Source organism: Canis lupus, chromosome 37 (assembly GCF_048164855.1).
Source record: "Canis lupus baileyi chromosome 37, mCanLup2.hap1, whole genome shotgun sequence".
Lineage (NCBI taxonomy): Eukaryota > Metazoa > Chordata > Mammalia > Carnivora > Canidae > Canis > Canis lupus.
The window spans coordinates 14,687,673-14,712,950 of record NC_132874.1 but is presented as its reverse complement, the minus strand read 5'-3'; the positions used below and the strand labels follow the sequence as shown (position 1 = coordinate 14,712,950).

The window sequence follows — 25,278 nt, the reverse complement described above, 5'->3', positions numbered from 1 at the left end:
TGTTAAGTTCGTAAGACCCACTTACAGGGGTCTCATTGGGGGAATTTGTGTAGTTGAAATATTCCTTTATTCAGGCTCCACTCTAGTGATAATTATTTGTCACAATGAGATGGATCTTTTTATTTCTCCCTACTCCAATTCATCCATTTCACCATCGTCATAATAATCTTCTCCAAATGCTTTAATCATAATTTCAATGAATCCAGAGCTAGAAAGAACTTAAGAAATAATTCATGCTATTTCCCCATCTCAAAAAGACATTTCATTGTCATTCTCTGCTTATAGAATAATGAATGTTATCCACTGAGGCAGGGAGCACTAGAGAAGGACCAGATTGAGAAAGAAGAACAGAAAGTATTATAATTTTGGTATTGGACAACTTAAATTTTAAATTCCTTATTATGGATATTTTTAAATATACCCAAAATTTGAAAGATTAGTATAATAAGCCCTGTATAACCATCATATAGTTGTCAAGATAGGATTAGTGTTATTTCACCTCTACCCACATTCTGCATTCCCTTCGTGGATTACTTTGAAGACAATCCATAGTACCACTGTCATCTCATCTGTAAATATTTCAGTATGGATGCCATGAATTTGATATGCTTTGTTCAACCAACTGAAATGTGAAATGGTCAATTGGATATGTGGGTCTGGAGCTTAGAGGGGATGAACAGTAAATGTTTCCAGACCTTGCGGGACTCGTAATAACAAAGGAGACAAACACATGTAACGATAGTTAACATTTACTTAGTGCTCACTATGTGCCAGATACTCTATGGAGAGATTTGCCCTCATCAACTCACTTCCTCATGACTATAACCCTATGAGGCAGGTACTTTTATTTACCCTATTTTATAGATGAGGAAACTCAGGGAGAGACTGAGTAGTAACTTGCCCCAGGTCACGCAACTAATTAGGAGTCAGAGCCTGGTATGACCCAGATAATCTGACGCACTGTGCTTTGTGACTAAGAAAAGTACAGTAATAAAGGTGACACCGGGGGACAAACAAGTCCTATGATGGTATAAAAGTGGCAATGATCAATTCTGCCTGGAGACAGGGAGAGGAAGAGTGGTGGTTTCAGGGAAGGTTTCATGGGAGGAGACTGAGAAGAATGGTCCTTGAGCCCCTCACTAAGCAAAATACCACTGGTTCTGAATTCTGCCAAAGGTATGTAAGAGTCTCAATAAAATGCTTTGTCTACAAATGATATAATAAGAAGAATGTAACCTAATTTGCTCATGTGACTGGCTCATAGTAAAAGTATATAGGTATCTTTTTCATCAAGAGGTGATTTATCCTAGTAAAATCCAGAAAGGATAATTGATTCAATGATACTGAAAATCTTAAGAAGCAGCACAATCACAATAAATAAAGTTGGAATTTTATTTTTCTAAGTGGTGTTGATTTTTCTGATTAATCTTTCTGCTAAAGCCCAGAAAGTGTAATTAACAATATTGAAAAATCTTAAAGCACCATGACAATAGCAAATGTGATAGAAATCTCTTCTCTTCTTTTTTTTTTTTTTTAAGATTTTATTTATTCATTCATGAGAGACAGAGAGACAGAGACATAAGCAGAGGGAGAAGCAGGATCCCCGCACGGAGCCTGATGAGGGACTCGATCCCGGGACCTCAGGATCATGACTTGAGCCAAAGGCAGATGCTCAACCACTGAGACACCCAGGTGCCCCAGAAATCTCTTATTTTCAAGTGGCATTCAAGTAAATTAAAATTTGGGGACGTAACGTTAAAAAGAAAACAATTCTAATAGTTTTCAACTAAATTTAGAAAATTTTACTAAACTTGTGTCTAACAGAGTGAAATAACTCTACTGGAAGCCTCTGTACTTAACCACATATAAAATTCTGCTGTAGCTCAGACTCTGCCAATCTCCTACAATTTGCCACATGGTCACAAGTGTCCTTGCACCATGTCAAGAATTCCCACTTAGTATATGAGTAGAAACTGCTGAGCCAACTGTTAATGTCTTCTTCAGGCTTGCAGAGCTTGCTAAGAAGCCATTACCAATCACCCTTCTGTACACATTGTTCACTGGCTTGCTCCCCCTAGTAACTGGTTCATTTTTCTCTGTTCAGTGGCCATGGGTGGTGTCCCTCAGTTTGGTGAAAGACAAAATGCACAGGGCAATTAAGGAAATGATTTTATTCAGGCCATTACAATTAGGAAAATGCTCATCAATGAAGACTGTTTCAAGAAAAGGAAAGGAGACCAGGGTTTTATAGAAGCAAGGAAACAAAGAAGTTGTCCAATAGTCTTATGAGAGTCACCAGGAAGGCTGGAGAGGGTATCCTCTGAGTTGCTGAGAAAGAGCAGAGAGAAATATTCAAGATCAGGGTGGTATTTTGTGGTTAGCCATTTCTCAGAACCCTAAAGGGGAAGGAGTATTCTTAACTCTTGCTTTTGAGGAACACAAAGCTCAGATAAAGTTTGACATTGTCAGTCCTCCTTTTTTGTTTAGGATGAATGTCTATTTATCATCGAACAATTCAGCAATCATAACCCTCCAGAGTGGGGCAGAACAAGGTCTCAGAAATAGTTTACAAAGATTTTTGTATGGCTCCTGCTAAAGTGAATGAAGCAGCTATTAATAAGTGATGGTAAAGAGCAGTGGTTATAGCATCCCGGAAATCAGGCCCCTTAAAAGGGAGATGCTTACAATGAAAAAGAGAAATGTGAACATTAAAGATTATATTAAAAAGGAGAGCTGGGAGCTGAACTCTGAGGGTAAGCAGCCCACTGGGTTCCAAGAGGCCAGTGGAGGAATACTTTATGGTATGCACCACTGCTTTTTGAGTTTCTAGGAGCTCTTGGGCTAGGATGTTGATGCTTTTGATCATGTTTCCCCAGTCCATACATGAACCTAGCATTCTATCAGGCTTACTTAATGGTCCAGATTGTGCCTTTTCAGGGAGAAATCAGACCTGTGAATGGCTGGCCATGGTGCTGAGTTCTTTGAGACATATGTCAAGCCATTGGGCTTTAGCTTGTAGTATTCTTTGGACCCTAGGGAAAGGGCCAGCTGCCAAGCAACTTAGAGTCCTCACAGGGACCTGGGTAGTAGGTTCCAGTTCTCAGTGACACTGAGTCAGGTAGCAGGGCGAAAAATTGGAAACCTTACTTAGTTTGAAGGATTATAGTCAGATATTGAAGGAAACTGGAAGGATTGAAAATCTAATAAAGATTGATAATTTGGAAAGGAGCCAGTCCAATTTACAGGTAGGTACCCACACTGATTTTTCCACAGGTAGGGAGCAAGATAGTTCAAAGAGCCACAGGCAAGACAGAGTTTGTATAGGCATCAGTTATCCATAATTTTAAAAGAGTTCTATCTAAAATAGTTCAAAGATAATGAACAGGGTCAGAATCTGGTAACCTGGAAGGGTCTGCTATATGACATATAGTTTTCATTGAGATTCAAAATTCTCAAAAAGAAAAAAAAATAAAAAAAAACAAAATTCTCTCTACAGTCACCCCAGTTTTGGTCAAAGCTAACCTCAAAGAAAAGTTATTCTTGATCAGGTTAGTTTAATTAAATTTAGCATAGTTATCTAGATAGGTATAGTAGGAATGGTAATTTACCATATAGGCCATTTTAAGTTTACTTTCTGGAAATTTTTATAAGGAATTTCAGACTGGACTTTTAAAAAAGCCTCTTGATGTTAAAATGTCAAGCTGAAAGCTTGCTACCAGATTTCAGCTGTAGTAGCCTACATCTGGGCAAATTCTTTTCTTCTTGAAGTTACCCAAATATTCTGAGATTCATGGGCCTTCCTGGAAATGACCTTTCTTACTTACCTATAAGCCTGGGAATTTATAAGTCAGGTATTTGGGCTGTTTGCCCCTGAGAGCTTTGTAAATACAGAGTCCATAAAGCTGACCTTAATTTCTTCAAAGTGGCTAGTCATATCTGATTAAATAAGCAACATTGTCAAATATGACATTCCGGGCAAGGCCTTGGTTGTGTAACCCATATTTTCAATTATGTCATGGTAACAAGGACAGATCCTTACTGAACCTATGCAAAACTATTGCCACGAATATAAAAATACTCAATGAGAGTTCCTGAGTTCTGGATTAATTGGGCAAGAAAAACAAGGTATCACTTGCAAATCTTTCAGTTGACAAAAACAGCGTCCACTAAATTATCCATTATAGAGAGTAGAAGAGAAAAAAGTAAGGGCTTCCTTATTCCTCAGAAAATAGAATATTAGAACAACCACATTCCAGACAAAAACACAGTCATTCTTCATCAGTTCATTGAGTCTTATGTAATTAAATCTTGTTCTTCCCTGTCATGAGTTCATGTGTTTCTCAGCTAGAGTTCCAGAAATCCTAACTCAGTCTACTGGTATGATCTCAGCCCACTTGTTTAAGTGATGCCACCAGAACTCTATACTCCAAGGGACTTCTGTGTTGAAGGTGAAATACTCTGGCCTGTAGCTGATTGCAAGAACTTTAGGGAAGCATGGGAGTAAAACAAACAGCTTTCTGTAGATGACATAAGATTTTAAATGGCTGTGGTAAACTTATTACTGATCATTTTCAGTAGTGAAATATTTGAGGATTGTTCATTATAAGAATAGTGCAACTGACCAAAAAAATGTGGTTGTTTATGTGGCATACAAAACAAGATAAAAAGTCAATCCAAAAAAGTTTGAGACAAAGTAATTATAAACACAATTGCTACTCCTATTTCAGAGAAGAATGGATATTACATCTAGTTTATAAAAATAGATGAACATCATCTTTAAAAAATCCTCAGATATAACTGTAATAATCTTGACACAATATACCATGAATATAGCATACCAAATGTACAGTGAGAATATTCAAGAATATGTCAAGAATATCAAAGAGATTCTATAAGTTTGGACTACGTCTTATACATCGATATGTTAATAAAACTCCATAAGTGAGTGATGTGAATACCAAACTGAAAATCACTGTCCCGAAGATGCCAGATTCAAATTAAAGAAATAAAATTGTGATCAAGTTAATATATTTTTATATAAATTTATTTTTTATTAGTGTTCAATTTGCCAACATATAGAATAACACCCAGTGCTCATCCCATCAAGTGCCCCCCTCAGTGCCCATCACCCAGTCACCCCCACCCCCCGCCCCAAGTTAATATTTTAAAAAAATAATTGATGGTGCCTGGGTGGCTCAGTCAGTTAAGCATCTGTCTTCGGCTCATGATCAGGTCATGATCCCAGGGTCCTGGGATAGAGCCCTGCAGCTGGGAGTGGGGAGTGGGATGGTCCCTGCTCAGCAGGGGGTCTGCTCTCTCTTTGCCCCTCCCCCCACCTTTTCCTCTTTCTCTCAAATAAGTAAATAAAATATTTAAAAAATAATTGAGATTATGACTGTCAGCGCTGCATTATTATTGCCTAATATTAGACAAAGCAGTACTAGGACTCTGATACATAGAAACATATCACAGACAATGAGAACACTGATAATTTTCTAGGGATATCTCATATAACACAATTTCTGAAATATCTATAAAATTGTATCCATACACATTTTACCTAGGGAAAGTTAAGCATCTCTTCTGGTGTACTAACTCATCAATGTAACTCTTCAAAAGTCTAATTATTTCTAGTACTTCTTTTTTAACACAGATGAAGGAATAAGCCATGGTGACTTTCCAGGGAACTTTTAAAAAATATATGTATATATGCACATACACACATACATACATGGCGCCTCTAGACTACATAAAAAGAAAAGGTAAAATTATAATAATCTAGCCACATAATGAATATCTATTCATTTACTCAGCATGGCAAGTTTCAAAGTTTAAAATTTCTTAAAGATCTTACAAATCTCTTCAAAATGACATACTGCAAAGCATAATTATTGCTGAAATAATTCTTTCAGAATAATAATTCAACTGGGTAAAACATAAATTTACATTTTTCATTGTCTTAAACATTTACTAGACATCATGTTAGCTTATTCAATCAGTAAATCTATAAAGTTGAGAAAGAACATAAACACAAGTAGGATAAAAATTTATGCTTACATTACATTTAACACCAATAAGAGAAAACAGCTGTTTTCATTTTTAACAGCTGTTTTTATTAAAACAAAATTATTAAGCTAGTATTACTTGTCAAAACTTACCCAAATTATGTGAACTCAAATTCTTAAATTATTTTTGAGTTTCTTTCCTTTCTTTCTTTTCTTTCTTTCTTTCTTTCTTTCTTTCTTTCTTTCTTTCTTTCTTTCTTTCTTTTCTTTCTTTCTTTCTTTCTTTCTTTCTTTCTTTCTTTCTTTCTTTCTTTCTTTCTTTCTTCCTTTCTTCTGAGTTGGTTTCTATAAGAATATGTTTTTCTCCCCACACTGAAAATGTTAAAGATCCATTTTAAATATTTCTAGGAATTTTAGAAATATTTAATTTATGTAAATGCTTATTTATCTCTAAGCCAATCAGACTGGAACTCTTTTAATTTAAGAGATTTTCTAATCTAGTGTATTAATACCATCAAGAGATAGGAAAACAAATAAATAAAATCTTAAAAAAAAAGAGATAGGAAAACATTACACACTCTTACGAGAGGCAAAGGCCTTTCTAAATTACAAGTGTATAAGCATATAGACTCACACATAGAGAAAGCTTATGGTTTCAATTCTAAAATTTCAGCTAGCTCAATCATAAACCCAGAAATACAAAACTCACCAGTCCAGACATTTACGTCCTGGTTGACATGAAATTCTTAGTTGATTTGAGCTCAAAATAGACAAAGAGAAGAGATTAACCACATTCTCCATTACCTTCCACCCAACAGAGACAAAGATGTCTACAAATCATCCACTGTTTACAAAGATCATCAAATGTTTGGGGCAGGAAACCAAAAGAAGATGACACCAGAAATCAAACAAAGTGCTCAGAAAGAATCAAAATCAAATCTTCCTGTGCTTCCTATGGATGAGGGTCTGGGGCACGGGAGTTGAACTCTGATCACCAGTCAGGAGTTGACGTGATCAGGAGCTCAAAGGGCTCCAGCCGGCTCATTCCATGAGGTGATTGGGGATCTGCAGATGAGTTCTAATTCTATCCAATCACTGTACCCAGCTGAGGGAGTCCCTGTTTATGAGGGAAATATGAGAAGGAAGGGGAGCCAGGTCAGCACAAATACGTGAAGGATAGTAGCCCAAATGCAGTGAGATGACTATGAGCATGGTCACTGGGTCAGGCATACTGGGATTCAAATCATGGATCCACAATTTATGTGACCTTCGGAAAACTATTTTACCTTCCTGAGTCTCCATCTATTCATACATAACGTTGGAAATAACAGTACCTACCATCTATGTGATTGTAAAGATTAACTTTCCACATAAAAGAACACACCAGAGATCAACTCACTTGACACAAACCTTTTGCTGTGTGCCTCCAACTTACTTCTCCTGTCTTATCTTCACCCTCCAGTGTCTACCTCCTATTTTAGGGACTATTTTAAGGCAATGTCTCTCAAATTTTATGTGAAACAGAATTACCTGTAAAGTTTGCCAAAAACGAATGTCCCTAGGTCACAAACCCCAGAAATTAGGATCTGATACATGGTAGGATGCAACAAACTTCATTTGGGCAAGCGTCTGAATGGTTCTGATGCAGGTGTCCTTTAGATTATAATTGAAAAAGTCTTCTGTTAGCTGTTCTTCATTCGGACTTCAAGATTTTTCTGTATTCTGGATTTTTGGATACTGCTTCCTCAGTGGAATGTCCTTTCTTCACAGTTATGCTGGTGAAATTTTATTTATTTTCAAGACTTCCTTCAAATGTTTTCTCTTATACATGGTCTTCCTGGACTCCTCAAGGCAAAAGGGCTTTGCTGTCTCTACTTTGGTATTTGTTTATACATCTCATTCCCCATTTGACAGTGAGCTCTTGTAGGGGAGGAACTGGGTGTTATTTATCTCTGTGCCTTCAACATGTAGAAAAGGCACTCTTTCAATGTCTGGCAATAGAAATGACGATCCCAACCCCATATTTTGGGGAGAATGATTTGAATCTCTCCCATCCTTGGCTTTAAACTCCTCTACAAACCTGAACTGAGAACCGTACAAAGGTTTAGTCCAGAAGACAGTAAGGTCTTGTCAAGCTACAGAATGGGAAAAAAAAATTTGCAATATTTTTGAGATAAAAGACTGGACATTGATTGCTGGGATACCAATCTCTAAGAAATGGTGCTAACATATCATTGCAATAAATCAGAAAAACGGTGCTTGAAAGCTCAGGTTCCCACCAGAAACTCTTTTCACCACTGACAAAACAGAACTTTGTTCTGCCTCTGCTGAAGTAGATAGTGTCCTTCGGTAGAAACAAAGACCTTCCTAGCATCAACCTACCTCTGCTATTTGTGTGCATGAATATGTTACTCGGACAATGACAGATCGCTAACCGTCTCTGAGTCCAGCCACCTGACAATCACCCAAAGTCACCAGTAATAGGCAGCCGACATTCTGAACCCAAATAAGGCTTGACGAGGGGCCTTTCCAGGGAAATGCTTTATCATTACAGCCATGTCGCTGAACTCTACTGAAGAGTGTGAATAAAAATTGCTCTCTAGCTATAGGCAACAAAATAAGCCATGAAATGAAAGATTATTTCTAATAAGTTAAAATGATAAATTTAGTAATACATCAACATAAGAAGCTTTACAAAATCATGAATTTAAAAAAGCAGTTTTGAGGTTAGGAGTCAAGAGAGTCACTCCCTTGGGGGGGCGGGGGGTGGGGGGGTGGCGGTGGTCATGACTAGCAGAGAGCCTGAGGGACTTCTGATGTTCTATTTCCTGGTCCGGGTGCTGAAAACATGGGTGTGTTCACTTTGTTGGAATTCTTGGAGCTGTACATTATGATATATGTTGTGCGTGTGTTATATTTCAAGAAAGTTTACCTCCTCCTCCCAAAAAGCATTTTTGTCCCCTTTCTTCACTAAATATATGCTGAACAAATATGTACAGAATAATAGTTTGAAGGGATGCCAGGATTGCCGCATGCCTCAAGGAGCCATATATGTCTTGGTCTGGCCTGGGCATCAGATGTGCATTTTTACTTACTTCAGTTCACTTCATTGTTCCAAAACCTAGCTTTCCTATTCAGAGCAAAGACCTCCCATGCAATTTTCTTGCATAAGGTCCCCATCCTGGCTGCATAAGGAAGGTTCCTTCACTGCCATAGTCCTGCCTCAGATGAGCTTCCTTGTACATGTTGCCTGGCTTTGTCAGGTCTTGACGCCATCCTGAAGATGGTAAAATGAGCCAAGTGATTTCATCTCTCATGGCACACCTTGAGGACATTACTTGGGTACAAGCCAATTCACTGCTCACAGTCTGAGAGACGTCTTTTTCCCACGAGCTAGCTTACCTCCCCCTCTTTCACAAAGAACTTCCTCCATGGGAAAAGACACACCAGAGAGTATGGAGCATTGTAGCTACTGGGAAATATGCTTGACATAGGAGATGCTGTCCCCACTCCCTCCTCCCCCACCCACTCCACACTGACGTGTCAACTCTAATTTCTTACTAATGCTTGGGTTTCACTCGAAGCTTTCTTTGCTTGCTCATGCCCATCAACAAATATATCCAGGGAAAGAGAGTGCATCGGGAAAGACTGGCCTGTGTGTAAGCAATTCTTTGTTGTGGCTGATTGGCCTTGAGCAGCTTGGAGAATTTGACTCCTTGAACTCTTTGACAGATGTAGGTGCCCTGTGAGTATGTTTCTTTCCACCTGTGACCTAGAACTAAAAGTGATGATGAGCATCAATTGGCAGGATGTGTTTGTTGATTGACACTTGACTTCAAGACCAAGCTGAGCATTCGCACTCTTTTGGCTAATTGCACTGGTCTTTCCACTTGGTCAATTCCATGACTCTGATCCAGGGCCCAAGGAATTAGCATCTCTACTAAACCAGACACAACTGCAATACCAAAAAGGATTGTGTTCAAGTATACAGGGAGTAGATGCAAAGAGTCCGCTTTTCATTGGGTTGTAACAGTGTTGTGGCCAATTGGTTTCAGGAAGTTTTTGTTTTGTGTTCCTCCAAAAAATATTTTCAGAGATTTTGCCTTTAGTCTTTCAAGCAGTTTTATAAATGATGCATCTTTTATATTTAAAAAAAGTTTATGGATTAAACTATGTAGACTTTAATTCTACAGCTTGGTGGGATTTGACAACTTTCTAGACCTATCTAAACCAAGGTGTAGAACATCTCCATCACCTAGAGAAATAAATCACCTCCTTTTTCAGCCAGTACCTCATACACACACTCTCTCACTCCACCTACCCGCCCCCGTCTGATGGAACTTGGAGGAAACCATTGCTCTGTCTTGCCATCAATTAGTTTTGCCTTTATAAATCGGAAGTGATATGTCTTCTTCTGGGTCTGGTTAATTTTGCTCAACATGATGTTTTTGAGGGTTGCCCATGTCATTGTTTGCATCACATTATTTCTGTAGTATTCCGTTGTATGTATACATCATAATAAGTTTATCGATTCTCCTGATTGGGTACACTTGGATTGTTTTCAGTCTGCAGCTATTATTAAGACTGCTATGGACATTGTTGTAAAAGTCTTCATGTGCTCATGTTTTTCCCATTTCTCTTGTGTAAGTAGACTTTTAGGACTATAAGCAGATATATGGCAAGTTTATAGGAAACTTCCAAAACTTTTCCCAAGTGGTTCTACCATTTTACACTCTTGCTAGCAAAACATAAGAGTTTCAATTGCTCCATATATGGAATCATCAATATTTTAATTTTACTTATGCCAGCATTTGGTATTTTCACTTTTTATTATTTCAGCTGCCTTAATTTATGTGAAATCATATCCTACTGTGGTGTCAGTTGGCAAGCACTCCATAATCTGTGATATTGAGTGCTTTTCACGAGATCAAAAATTGGCAGTTTGTTCTTTTGTGACATGTCTTTTCTAATTCTTTGCCTATTTTTACAAATAGGGCTACGTTTTTTGCCTGTTTGTTTTTGTTTTTTAAGAGTTTTTATATGTTATGCATATGAATCTTTTATCAAATGTATATATATTACATACGTATTTTCCAGTCTGTGGTTTGATAATTCATTTTTTTAATCATGAGTTCTGGTGAATAGAAATTAATTTTTTGTGAGGTTTGACTTAGCAATTTCTTCTTTTATGATTAGTGCTTTTTATGACCTGTTTAAGAAAACTTTCCCTTCCCAATGGCTGTAATATTCTCATAAATTTTCTCAAAGAAGTTTTATATTTTGCCCTGACATATTTATGGTCTATGATCCGTATCAAATTAATTGTTATGTATGGTATGAAGTAGAAAGTCAAGATTCATTTTTCCCCAAATACTCAGGTGTCCAAACAGTTCAAAAGATTTGTTCAAAGACTTTTATTTCCTTATTAGAATAACTTGATGCTTTGGTTGAAAATCAGTTAGTATATACATGTGTATGTCCACTTCTCAGTATTCTGTTCTATTCCATTGATCTATTTCTGGACTCACTTGGTTTCACAGACATATATCATTTCTTGTAGCTTCAGAGTAAGTCTTAAAATTAGTTCATGTAAGTCTTCCAACTTTTTTTTTCTTTATCAAAATTGTTTTGGTTGTTCCAAATCCCTTGGATTTCTATATTTATTTTAGAATCAGCTTGTCATTTTCTTTAAAAGAGTCAGCTGGATTTTTTTATTAGAATTAGGTAGAATTTATCATCAATTTAGGGAGAATGGATGTCTTCACATGTTGAGTCTACCAGCTTTTAAAAATAGTATGTCATCTTATTTAAATAGGTTTTATTTCTATTGACAATGTTTAGTAGTTTTCAAAGTGTAGAGATTTGGCATACCTTTCACTACATTTATTCCTGGTTATTTAAGTTTTTGATGGTGATATCATAAGCAATGTCTTAAAATTTTTATTTGCCAATTTTTCATTGCTAGAGTATAGTGCATGCTGTGGGGTGTGGTGACTTTGTATCCTGACGCTTTGCTAAATTTACTTATTAGTTTTAATATTTGTACAGATTCCATAGCGTTTTCTTCTTCTTCTTTTTTTAAGATTTTATTTATTTATTCATGAGAGACAGAGGGAGAGAGAGAGAAGGAGAGAGAGAGAGAGAGAGAGAGAGAGAGAGAGAGGCACAGGGAGAAGCAGGCTCCATGCAGGAAGCCCAATGTGGGACTCGATCCGGGGACCTCAGGATCACGCCCTGGGCCAAAGGCAGGCGCTAAACTGCTGAGCCACCAAGGGATCCCCCTCCATAGTGTTTTCTGTGCATAAAATTATTTTCTTTGGATAACAGTCTGGTTTCCTCCTCTAGAATCTTCACACTTTTTATTGCATTTACTTGTCTTATATAATTGCCACATCTTCTAAAATATTGCAAAATAGAAGTAGGAGTTGATGTTCTTGCCTTAACCCCAATCCTAGAGGAAAGGGAATCAGTGTCACTAGTTTGAAGAAAAGCTTGTAATTAGATGGAGAAAGGTTTTTTCTTTTTTTTTTCTTTTTTTGAGAAAGGTTTTTCTATTTCTAGTTTGCTGATAGTTTTTAGCATGAATGGGCGTTGGATTTCGTCTAGTGGATTTTCTGCATTTATTGAGATAATTATTTTTTTCTTTCTTTTCCTAATAAATTCACTCATTCAAGTTAAATTGATTCACTTTCACACATTAAACCAATCTTGCATTTCTGTTTAAACCCCACTTGGTCATGACTTTTATCTATTGATGATGACTTTTTATATGTTTCTTTTTTTAAAAAAGATTTTATTTATTTACTCATGAGAGACTCACAGAGAGAAAGAGGCAGAGACACAGGCAGAGAGAGAAACAGACTCCATGCAGGGAAGCCCGATCCGGTCCCCAGGATCACACCCTGGGCTAAAGGTGGTGCTAAACCGCTGAGCCACCCAGGCTGCCCTTTTTATATGTTTCTGAATTTTAACTGCTAATATTTCATTAAGGATTATGTGGGTATACATATATTATATATGCATATAATATATATTTAAGCATATATATATAATTTTAAAGATCCTTTCTGAAAATATCAATACTTCTTGAGCTCTGGTTATATTAACTATTTTTCTTTGCAGGTTTGCTTTCATACTTTTTCATATATTCCTTAATTTTAGATATTCAGTTTCTTAATTTTAGATTTAATACCAGACATTGTGTATTAATAAGAACATTAGAGACCCAGACCAATTCTTGTACACTGAGAAGAGGCATGTTCCCTCTTCTGTCAAACTTTCAGTGTAGAGGTTTGGTGAGTAAACTTTGTAGTGGAGGCAGGCTGAGGCTCTGTTGTTATTTTGGTTTTTCTGTCCTGATCCCAGCCTTTGGCTCTTAGTGAAGTCCTAGAGCATCTCAGAGGTAGCCTTGTAGTTCTTCTACTCTCTCTCCAGTGGAAGCCTAGAGTGCCCTGTAGAGTTTCTATCAGCTCTCCTGCCCTATCTCCAGCAGTTAGCAGCTTCTGCCTTGCATTTGTCAAAGGCCCCATCCATCTCATTTCTCACAGGGGAGATCTCTCAGGACTTTCTTGCTCCAGACTATGTACAAGTGACAACCCATAGGCAAGAACTAGAGAGTGAGTGCATACTTGATTTGTTACTAGGGTTCCTTAAGACTCCAGCCCACCATCCCAGCCAACCAGTGAACATCAAAAGTCCATCAAAAGTCCAACTGACTTCTCCTCACCCCATCTACAGAAGGCTCTTCCAATCCTCACTTCATCCAAGGCTTGAAGCAGTCATGGGCCTCTCTCTCCTGAAATCCATGCCATTTAAATTTATTTCTCTACATCTCTGATAGGTTTCTTTAAACTATAATTTATTTAAACTATAATTTCTTTAAACTATAAATTTATAATTTAAGTTATAATTATAGTTTGTCTGGATGTGTTTTTGCAATGGTCTCTTGCTACTTCTTATATCCTAACAGGAAGCAAACCTTTAAAAGTGGTGTTAAAAAATCATTAGGCAACTGAAATTCTATACCTTCCATTAAAACACACACACACACACACACACACACACACACACACACAGAGTCCATTCCCTAATTTCTCTTAACTTTTGTCCTACTCAGCCATCCATATCACTTCCTGTTGCCCACCTCTTTTAAATCAGTGGCTCTCTATTAGGATGCTTTTGCTCCCCAGGGGACACTTCTGATTGTTATGGCAGGGAGAGTGCTATTGGCATAGAGTGGGTAAAAACCGGGGATATTGTTAAACATCCATCAGTGAGTGGGACAGCACTCAGCAACAAAGAATCATCTGGTCCAAAATGTTAATGGTGCTGAAATTAAAAAATCTTGTTCAAAGGGAATATGAATGAATGCCCATAGCAAATTCAGTCTTTTTTTTTTTTTTTTTTTTTTTTTTTTTTAATCAACAAATTCTGGTAGCTACCAAGCAAATCACAAAGGAATGGAAGGGGAAGCAAGAATATTTGTATTATCTCCTTAATCCTGGGAAGGCAGTGAGTGACTCTTCCACATTGCCACAACTTTTGTCACAATGATTTACCATGGTAGCATCAGTAATCAATGTTTGCTGAATGAATACACGGATGAAAGAGTGAAGTGTATGTGCTGCCTGCTATCTGATAAGCCTCTTTTATGAAGCCTCTGCTTGAGCCTCCCATTACTTGTCAAAGGACAAGGGCATTTGAAATGTGTGTCCCCAAAGTTAATACAGTGATGTTCTGCTTTTGAAGTCAACTAGTTCAAATACCTCCTCGTTTACTTTGGATGTTCTTTCAAAACCATTCTTCCATTTCTACATTTGTGACTGGTCACTGCCATGAGGCACCGCACTGGGCCCTGGGATAACGCGTTGAGTACTGCATGGACTTTGCCTCTGAAGGATCCTTCCCAGCGTATGCTCCACAGAAAAGCATGCATCCCTGAGTCACCAAAGTCATGTTCATGATGGCTATTCTGAAAGCATAGCCTCAAAAATGTTTAAAAATCTGAAAAAGAGAGAATAGAGTATGCTATAGTTCTGATTAATAAATTTATTTTGGGCACCTAGATGGCCCAGTCAGCTAACTACCTGACTCTTGGTTTCTACTCAGTCATGATGAGTAGAGCTCAGGGTCATGAGCTCTAGAGGAGTCTGCTTCCTGTCTCTCTCTCTCTCTCTAAAATAAATAAATATATTTCTTAAGAAATTTATATATGAAACTCAGCACTATTTAAAATCAATTATCAGTAGAAATTTTTATCTTCCAAAATCACTTTGGGGACAAAATGCAAGGCTTACAACCAATTTACCCAGACAAGGAAATACTACGAGTTAGACTGGTGTGGGTTGCTGGCATTTATTTTTGTTATTTTTGCTCTAGTTGTCTGATGCAAATATTTGGATGGATGATTTATTACCATGTTTGAGTCCTGAGGCTTTTTCACTGAGGCTTGAACAGTCAGTGAGGAAATGTTTTTCAAATATATTCCAATTCAAATGATTTAAATAAATTATTTGTATATGTGTGGGCATGTATATTTGTGCTCTGCACTTACAAGAGTGTTCCAGCAGTTTTCAGCTTTCCTTTAAGAAGCTTTTCAGACTAATAAGTTATGAAAACCTTGTGAGTAGATGAAATACAATTTCTTCATCTTTTTGGTAATCTTTTAAATTTTTTTCTCCTTAATTATTCATTTGTTTTTTTCTATAAATATCCAGGGTTTGTGAGATCTAGAGCTCTTTCTTAAACTTACTGTAGTCTTAAGAGTTCTGGTTGAGCCAGGGGTAAGGATGTGGCATTACCAGGTCCCAGTCACAGGTAAGTATTTGGACACATGCCTGGTTCCAAACCCACCCTGAAGTAGGACCCCAGCCAGCTCCATCTATTTGTGGTTACACCTTCATGTACCTGCCTCCCAGTTAGGTTACTGTGAATGAAGTCCTTCTAGAGACTTTAAGTTAAAGAGAGAAAACCCATCTCAAATGAAGAAGTCAATCTGAGGAAGAGTACAAAAAGAGTGAAAGGCAACGCCTAGCAATTTGCTTCTATGAGGCTAGGGAACTAGGCTCTAGGCGTGTCCCAGATATGATTCACGAACACGGAATTTATTAAATAAATTAGCTTAAGGAGGCCTCAGACAGTATTTGCTATCCTAGTATCACCCTTTATTCAGCTGAGGGCCCAGCTTGCCAAAAAGGACTGCGTGACTCTGAATTGGAAAGTTACAATCTGCAAACTAAAAGGCTGGAATCTTTGTTTACCTTGGTGTACCTACTGTGCCGTCAATCACAGGGAAATAATTTCTTTTTTATTTCTCACAAGATCTGGACTTAGGAATGTGGATCCCGTCATTGGGGAATGAAGCTCAGCTCAGTGTGTCTTCTTTTCCCTCCATACGGGTCTCTTTCCCCCTGCACTCTAGCAAAGGAGACAAGGGCATCTACCTTTCCAGTTGTTATTGTGAAATTATCATAAAGATAAGGTCAGCAGATACATGCTGAGTGCATCTGGTGACTAATTGAGACTCGACTTCTTTCTGCTTCTTCACCGAGGATGTGGTTAGGAAACACAGGGACAGGGAGGACAGGTTATCTCACTCCTCTGGAGGAGGCCCTGCCTTTGTCTTCTCCATTTGCGGTACCCTGAGGGCAAAGCATCTACCGTGGGTTTGTCTGTCACTTTCTGGGTGGTAGGAGCCTTGCCAGCTCCTGGTGGGAGACTCACTGCTGGGGAGGGACCTTGTCAACATCCCGGGGGTGGTAACAACAGTTCGCTCATTAAGTCTTTGTTTTAAGATCCAAGCATCTAATTAGGATTTTGCTACTGGGATTAGAGGTATTTCTTCTTTTAAGTGGTTGAAGAAAAATAGGTGACTGGGTGACGGGCACCGAGCTGGGCACTTGACGGGATGAGCACTGGGTGTTATTCGATATGTTGGCAAATTGAACATCAATAAAAAATAAATTTATATAAAGAAAAGGAATTGGGAATGAGGTGAGTGATATGACGATCTTTAAACATATATTAGCCTCTGAGACCAAGAAGAGAATAATACTCGCAGTAGGAGGAATTACTAGGCATTTGATGTGAAGACTGAAGAATATCATAAGATTTTATTCCTTTGCTATTTTAAAGAACACGATGAAGCATAATTTCTCAACAATTAGCAAGATAAAGCCACAAGACATGGTTTATTCATTCGTTCAGAAAAGTTAATTTGGCACCCAAGGAGACAGGCAGTGGGCAAGACTATTCTGGGGAATACTAATTGGACCCAACCTTTAGCCCTCATGTGGTTCATAATCTACCTATCATACAATTCAATGATTTGTTGAGGATCCTTGTTTTTTATTTAGTATAGAAAACCACACAAAGTAATACTGATAAACTAGATTTTTACTGGTTGGCATGATATAGAGGGCAGGCTAGATGCTAGAGATCTGCTATGCTTTGCAGCTTTTTAAAAGATCTAGCTCATAATGAGCTCGTGTGTTTGTCCCAGTTCAGCTCTTCAGCTCATGATGCTGCTGCCTCGTGGTCACCCTCCTTTTCCAGCTACATCCAGGAGCCATTGACCAGAAGTGATGAAGCAGAACATGTGACAACTGATTCACAGGAGTTACTGGGCACACTTGGTAAGAACCTCTGTAACCAGATGCTGAAGGTCAGAAGGGACCTACTGAATTAAGCAATTCATCCCTATTCTGCTCAGTGTGATTAGACAAATTGCTATGGAAAGTGTATATCTTGGGGTGATACCAAGAGCGACATGTCCCAGGTGCCAAACAGCATGTGGAGGGACTAGATCCCCAACCCTGAAAAGTTTCCATCCTCCATGGGATACCGATATTCCTTCCCCTTGCCCCTCCCCCCCCAGAATACTATAGGGGACCTAACTGGCAAAGCAAGAGAAAGGCTCAGAAACCGTGCACACTACCCAGGAATGAAGAGAAAGGAAGAGAAGAAAGGTAAGGATTTTATTAGTGTCTCAGGCAAGAACTACTGATACTTGCACTTCTGTACTCCACTTTGAAACAATGGTTTATTAGTTTGCATGCAGTTTATTAAACACAGAGAAAAACCATCAACTTATCTGTTTAGTGTGGTTCATTGAAGGAGAATAAGATAACGATTTCTGCCCATTCAGTGCTAGTCCCCCAATATTTGCTAAGTGACAGACAGTGCTACTAATGCTGAGGGTGTGGTGATATGCCAGTTCTTAAGAAATGTGGTCCGCTGGAGGAAATACTCATGAACCAAAAGAATCACTGTCATAAGACTAAAAGAAATATTTGCAGGCAGCCTGGGTGGCTCAGCAGTTTAGCACTGCCTTTGGCCCAGGGTGTGATCCTGGAGACCTGGGATCAAGTCCCACGTCTGGCTCTCTGCATGGAATGAAGCCTGCTTCTCCCTCTGCCTGTGTCTGTGTCTTTCTCTCTCTCTGTGTCTCTCATAAATAAATAAATAAATAAATAAATAAATAAATAAATAAATAAAATCTTTAAAAAAAGAGAAATATTTGCTCAATATGGGCACAATTAGATGTAGAAAATTTCAACTGACAGTTCTTTTCGGAGAAGATAGTTCAGATGAACTCTTTGGAGTAAGGAGACAGATTACAAAAACATATCCAAGTAAAAATGGATGGTTTCAACACCTTGAGGGAAGAGGAGATCTTGTTAATTAAAGGACAATTTATTTTCCAAACATCATGGGGGATTCACTATGTGCTTTCTGGGAGTAGAAGCTAGGGCAGCAATGGGTATCTTTGCATGGTAGGGAGAAAAGAAATCATAACTCTGTAGGGAGCAGGGATCCAGAAGGGAAAGGAGAGCTGCCTACCAGGCAGGTGCACAGGAGGGTGTAATGGTCACATGACACTGTCAGCATAGCTTGCTGTGGTGATTGCAGTGTAAATTGTCCCCCTCTTCAGGCCTCCCAGAGGAATCTTCAATAAAATAGAAAATGGTTAATATGGTTTTGTGTATATTTTTTTAAAGAGCTGGAAACCCCACTTGAAGTTCTGTCTGGATCGGTGGGTGGAGAAGATGAGCAAACAAGCCTGCATGGACTTCACACTCACTAATGACCTCCAATCTTGTCAACTGTCTCGACCGTGGAAATAGGCTCCCTACCAGTCTCCTTCTTCCACCCTTGCTCTCCAATGGCTTTTTCTCCCCAACCTAGCCCAAATGATCCTTTTAAAACATAAGTCAGATTGCATCTACCCTCTGCTCAAAACTCTATAATAGTGTCCATATCCTTTAAGACAAACCTGCTTTCCTAATCATGGTTGACATGCCCCTGACTCCTTGGGGGCTCATCTCCTGCCATTCTCCTCATTCCTATCCTACTGTAATCTTACTTTCTTCTCCTTGTCATTTGAATACTTGAAGACCTTTTTCATGTCAGACATTTGCATTCATTGTTTACTTTGCTGAGATGTTCTTCCTTGGGAAGATCACCTAACTCATCTTCCCTTCTTTTGATGTCTTTCCTCAAGTGCCATCCTCTTTGTTGGTAGCCTCCCTGTCTCCCCTTTCTTACTGAGCATTTCTCCACTGTCACCTCCACCTCTGACCTGGCACTCTTTATTTCACAGTGTTTATATGTTTGTTGATGATGTCATGATTTGCCCTCACTTCCTACTAGAATGTAAATCCCATGGGGTCATGTGCTTTGTCAGCATTGTCATGTTGTGTCTCCAAAGCCTATAATGGTACCTAGTATAGGGTAAGTAATTAATGAATAAGTGTTGAAGGAATGGCTGCCTGGCTGGCTGGCTGGCTGGCTGGCTGGCTGAAGTTGTACATGGAGAGACCATAGAGTATGAAGAAAAATTTGGATTAGAGTGAAAACCTCACAAGTGACTGAAGTTTCCTTCAAGGATTCATAACAACAGTGGTAGGGGATTGTTTCCAAATAGTCTTGTCCATTTTCTTTTATTTTTGGCACATAGTATGTCAGTGATGTGCTTTGTTTTATCAAACAAGCCTTTTGGAGGGTGGCCTAGAGGGAGAGGGTGGGCCTGGCCTCTTCCTTGAGGATGCACATGTGGCCTCTGGACAATGGAATTCCTGGCCAGGGGGCCCTGAGAAGGCAATGCAGGCAAGTCCATACACTTGCGCATGCACCAGATCTGTGTGCCCTTCTTTGTGGGGGTTTCAGGTAGTTCCCTCCTCAATTATAGTTGTGACAACTCTGGAAGCAGAACAGAAAATGAGGAAGAGGGAGAGGAAAAAAGAAAGAGAGTAGTGGAGCTTAAAGGCATTTTGGAATAAATATGATGTATAAAACTAAGCAGCCAAGTGGACTCATAATATGGACATAGAATTCACTCACTTTTTACTCTTCACTAGAGGATTGCTCCTAGCTCTCTTCTCTCTTATCTCTATTTTGTATCCCCAGCTAGGAGAAAAAGCATAGCAATGGCTTGGATCTTTTTTGTGTGTGTGTTTTGTTTTGTTTTGTTTTTGCAGGAAAGATATTTGGCCTACAAAATAAATCTTAAAGAATAAGACACTAGAAATGACATATATGATAATGATAATCATGTCTACTAGTTGTTGAGTGCCTCTACTTGCTCAGCTCAATAGAAGGCCCTTTCCATGGGTTACTCCCATTCTTACACGGCATTGTAAGGTGGAGATTATCCCCGTTGAACATCTCAAGATACTGAGGCTTGAAAACCTGAAGTAAATCTAGACCTTTTATATCTTGAAAAAATTCCTCTTGGCTATTTTCTCTTTCATAGCAGCCCACGTACACCTTGAGTAGAGTTGATAGTCCAAGCAGTAATGAATTGAAGGAAAGTAGAAAACCCCCAAACCAAGATTCTAATTATCCTTGACAATCATAATAGTGTATGACACTCTACTTCAACAAATGTCTGTCAGACTGGAGTTAAGGGAATAAATGAAACTGGTAAAGGTTGATGAGAATAGACAGGGTAGTAACAGGAAGGGCTCACGTGCATACAGCATCCCCTCTCACCCTATCCCAACTCCCATGTTAGAATGGTGGTATTATGTGGTGAAAAGTGTGAATTTTTAAACACCAAGGGAGTTGTTTCTTTGTGGAGGGGGTCTCAAGTGTTCGAGCTGTGAAAGAGACCCCACAGCAGGCTTTGAAGTAGTTGCTGGGGAAAAGGAGGAGGATATGAGACCATCTTAAGGTGGGTTGTGAAAAAGCAAAGATCTGCTCCAAAATCAATTCTTGATTACTCATCATGATGGATCCAGAAAGAGAGTAGAGACCCCTCCCGCCAAAAACCCCCCATATCTAAATATCATCTTCATTTCCAATAGCAAACTTGCTTGAAAGACTGCTAAAAAGTGGCTAAATTCAAAACTTACATCTCACTTTCCTTCTCTGTCCTTCTTCTCCCTTTCCTAATACAGGGATGGACAGACAGATGTAGCCCAGACTATTCCAAGATTTTATCATGGAATGATCACGGTTTGGATGCTTGCACTTTGGGGAGCTCATTTTCCAGTTTTGTGTGTGTGTGTGTGTGTGTGTGTGTGTGTGTGTGTGTGGCTGAAGGCTGTCTGACCTATCAGGTGACCAGAAGAAGCTAGCTAATTCGTCCATTAAAAGATTTGTCAACTAAGCAGCTCAACACACAAGAGCTGCCGAGGCTTCAGGGCAAAGAAGCCAAAATAAACATCAGTGGGGCCCACAGGTTTGGGTCACCGGGATAAAAGGAAAGGAAATTTCTAAGGTGGCTGGCCTGTGTTATCTCTTCCCAGGTTGCTGCTCTTGGCGTTGACTGCTGTGAGGCCCAGCGACCCGAGGCCGTTCCTGGTTGAGAGAACCAAATCATTCACTCCTTCCTTACTTCTTTCAGTTCTTTGAAACATGTGTTCATCCATTCATTCATCAATCTCAGCTGACTTCCTCTGTGACTCTCAGAGGTGGGTCTGAAAGACATTTTAAAGCAACCCTAAAGAGTCTCAGGGTAACTGGGCTAAATCAGCATTGCTAGGACTTTGAATATTAAAGACATGCTTTGGTTAAAATACCTGATGAAGCCTTGGCAGGAGGGGATGAATAACCTGGAAAGCCATAGCATCTGAGGCCTGAGTTTTCACCTACGTAAGCTCTAATGCACTGAAATATAACCACCTACCTATTTGCCTGCCTTCTGCTCAGCAGTCAGCTTCTGGAGGTCTTGTATCCCAGCACCCAGCGCAGGTCTTGGCAAATAGTAGGAGCTTAACAAATATTTGTTGAGTAAATTGAATGAGATTGGGCAGATTCCCATGATGTCAGCCTGTGAGGTCTTTTTCAAGAGGTAGGTGTACTCAGCAGCTCCTGTGGAGCGTTTTAGAAGGGGGAGTTAGTACCTTGGGGGCAAGGACTGCCTCTCATTCATCTCTGTATCTGGAGTGCTATGTTTGCTTAAGGAATGAGTAAATGTCTGTATTGCTCAAGGGGTGGCCATGTAATAATCTATTGGGATAGTCCCACCCTATCTTCAGCTTGGAAGAAGATCCTCAGGCAATCAACACAGAAATGTGCCAGACGGATGCCTGATTATTGCTGAAACATCTCCAGAGGGACCTGGATGGGGGCATTTTCTACAGGCCATACTTTGAGTTTGTAAGCTCCTATCAACAGCTCAAAAATTCAAGGAGGTGGTTGGTAGTGCAAAGGGCAAGGCCTTGTTAGCCAGTTTGGGACACAAATAACAGGAGCCAGAGGAATGGCTTTAGCAACAGTACTTTGTTATGACTGCAGGAAAGCCACCCAGGAAATACATGCCCTACTGTTGATAACTACAAAAACAGGAAATGAACAAAAGTAATGACAAGATGAAGGAATGAGTTGGTCAAAGGGGAAAAAAACAACAACAATAAAAATGAGGCTCATAAATATACCATGATTCTACCTTTCTTAAGTCCATTCATAAAAATACATTCAATATGGATTTGCATTAAATATAAAAACTAAAAAAAAAGATTAAACAAGTAGAAGAAAATATAAATCACTTTTACCTGATCTCTTGAAAGGGAAAGCACTTCTAACCACAAAGGCAAAAACAGAAAGCCAATTGCAAAAGAGCAACTTAACACGCATTAAATTAGAATGTGTGTAGAGATCTTGATGTCCTTCTTGAAGTCTTCAATTCCATAATACACAAAATAAAGGTATGACTCTTGAAATCAGAAAAAATAAAAGCATGCATTTAATAAAAAATATACATTTGTTCCATTAACATCTCACACCAGGCCAAATACCACCCCCACCCCACCCCACCCTTGCTGCCACTTAGGTTGACTTTTTTGGCGTGTTTGTTATATTTCTAACCTACTTTCAAAAACTTGCATAAATCCATGTGTGGATGCAAGGTTGAGAAAGCCCACAGCATGATTCATCTCTGGTCCTAGGACTCACTAAGGAATGATCTGTAGTGTTAGATGTGCCCTCTTTTACTTATCCCAACTATCCCAGTATTTTTGTCTTGAGAGACATCGCTCTTTCATTAGACCTAACTCCTATACTCTTATTTTACATTTGTTTCTTCTTCTTTCCTAGCATGGCATTCTAAATTTCTCACAGAGGGTTCCAGGTATCCCATATTCCCAGCCCCATGTCCCATTGGGCATGCACATACATAGTATGCTTCATCTAGCATTGCTATACTTGGTACATCCATGGAACTCTATGCTTTCATTTTCTCTCTACCTGGATTTTTGTTTTCTCTCTTTTCCACCTAACAAACTCCACTTTCTTTAAGAATCGAATCAAAAGTGATTTTATGCATTATCAAGCCTTTCCTAATTCCCCTGTTAGAAGGCACCTCCTCTCCCCTCAGCTGTCACAATAGAGTACCTACACAACCATGTCCCACTTTTTTTTTTTTTTAAGATTTTATTTGTTTATTCATGAGAGAGGCAGAGACATAGGCAGAGGGAGAAGCGGGCTCCCTGCGGGGAGCCCAATGTAAGACTCGATCCCGGGACTCTGAGACCATGCCCTGAGCCAGAGGCAGACGCTCAACCACTGAGCCATCTAGGCGCTCCACACCCTTGTCCCACTTTATCACATTAAACCCTAGCTGTATGTAGTTTCATCCCCCTGACCCCACCATAGGGACCCTGAGGGCAGAAACCATGTCTAATTCCTGTCTCATTCAGCTTCATACCCCCAACATTCTGCATGGCGCCAGAAATAAAGTAGAAATTTGTTTTATGATGAATGAATGATATGGTAAATGATAAAATGTAAACTGGTTATTGTATTCTCCCATGAACTAGTTTTTTTTAAAGATTTATTTATTTATTTATTTATTTATTTATTTATTTATTTATTCATTCATTCATTCATTCATGAGAGACACAGAGAGAAAGAGAGGCAGAGACACAGGCAGAGAGAGAAGCAGGCTCCATGCAGGGAGCCCGATGTGGGACTCGATCCCAGGCCACCAGGATCACGTCCTGGATGGAAGGGAGGTGCTCAATCGCTGAGCCACCCAGGCGTCCCCATGAACTAGTTTTTAATTCCTTAAGGCAGAGGATCAAATTTGGCTTCTAGGAGAAATAATTACCATTTCAAGACATACTTGTTTTATGTTTCACTTTCCAGCTTCTTATATATTGGAATCTGAAATCTGAAACATAAGATTTCCCATAAAGTGTCCATAAAGAAGGTCAAGGAAAATTCTAGCCTTTGGATTTTACTTCCTCTTCTTATCATATATTTAAAGGTTCAGGTGTTTCCGGTTATCTGAAAGTGAATAATAAAACCCTAGAGGTTGTACATATCTGTCTGGATTAGTTTGTTTATTCCTCTGACAATGGCTATATTATCCCCATAGTTTCAAACAGCAATCAGAAAGCTCCCAGAGCATACATCAGGTTTTCAGTGAGCAACTTATTTACTTGGCCACAGAAACTGGACCACCATATGCTAACAGGCTACTGGTTTTCTTTCTTTCTAGAAGGCCACATGTAAAATCCTACTGAAACATATTCTTGCAAGTTTGGGGGCATTCGAAGTAAAGGGCTAGGCTGAAAGGTCCAGTTTGTTAACTGGTGATCAACAAGTGACTTTTATTGAGGATCGTCTGAGCCAGATACTGTCATCTGTTCTCTCAGAGTCAATGTTCACAATAGCCCTATATTACACAGCATTTTTTTTATATTATACAGTATTATGATTATTTTAATTTATCATTATTTACAGGTAATGAGAGAGCATCTACGAAAACTTAAATCATTTGCCACAGCTCACAGAACTAGCAAATCAGACAGGGACACAGACAAAACTC

At 39.0% G+C, this 25,278-nt stretch overlaps 1 long non-coding RNA gene across 1 annotated transcript; it reads left to right on the top strand.

Annotated features, from left to right (window-relative positions):
• The first annotated feature begins 983 nt into the window (after positions 1 to 983).
• LOC140626315 (uncharacterized) lies at positions 984 to 23,012 on the top strand. Its single transcript, XR_012025508.1, has 3 exons — positions 984 to 1,176; positions 17,506 to 17,638; positions 21,755 to 23,012. It is a non-coding gene; the product is annotated as an uncharacterized lncRNA (long non-coding RNA).
• The last annotated feature ends 2,266 nt before the right edge of the window (positions 23,013 to 25,278 follow it).